The sequence below is a fragment of the Penaeus monodon genome, chromosome 21 (assembly GCF_015228065.2).
Source record: "Penaeus monodon isolate SGIC_2016 chromosome 21, NSTDA_Pmon_1, whole genome shotgun sequence".
NCBI classification, from domain to species: Eukaryota; Metazoa; Arthropoda; class Malacostraca; order Decapoda; family Penaeidae; genus Penaeus; species Penaeus monodon.
Genome location: NC_051406.1, coordinates 8,488,243 through 8,488,599, shown reverse-complemented (window position 1 = coordinate 8,488,599; position 357 = coordinate 8,488,243). Strand labels below are relative to the sequence as shown.

Sequence of the window (357 nt, the reverse complement as noted above, 5' to 3'; positions counted from 1 at the left end):
GGGGTTTCTGCCAAATTTATATTCGATCTTTAAAAGCATAAGAATTAAAACATAAAAGGAAACCCTGATGAGACAGCACTTGTAATTATTAAGTGGAGCTGAAATTTACTTCGCCGAGGTCAATGACAAGGCAGATATTCCGAGCAAAATGCATCACACAAAATGGTATAAGTGCAGCAGGCTTTGTATATTCAGTAAAGGACAAACTTTACACACGCTATATCAAAAATAAATAGATGAAAGATAGACTATGTATGAAGTAAACAAGAAGACATTTTTTGGTAGATTTCTTTTTTTTGTACTTTAAGCTGGAGCACACCTGAGCTTATTGTTCCTTTTGACAAGAAGAGGGAGTCT

At 34.7% G+C, this 357-nt stretch overlaps 1 protein-coding gene and 1 pseudogene across 2 annotated transcripts in view; both read right to left on the bottom strand.

The window, feature by feature from the left end:
• Positions 1-154, bottom strand: part of LOC119586557 — a 2,233-nt pseudogene extending 2,079 nt beyond the window's left edge.
• Positions 1-357, bottom strand: part of LOC119586181 (TRPM8 channel-associated factor 2-like) — a 29,442-nt gene that overhangs the window by 24,957 nt on the left and 4,128 nt on the right. The window lies entirely within an intron of this gene.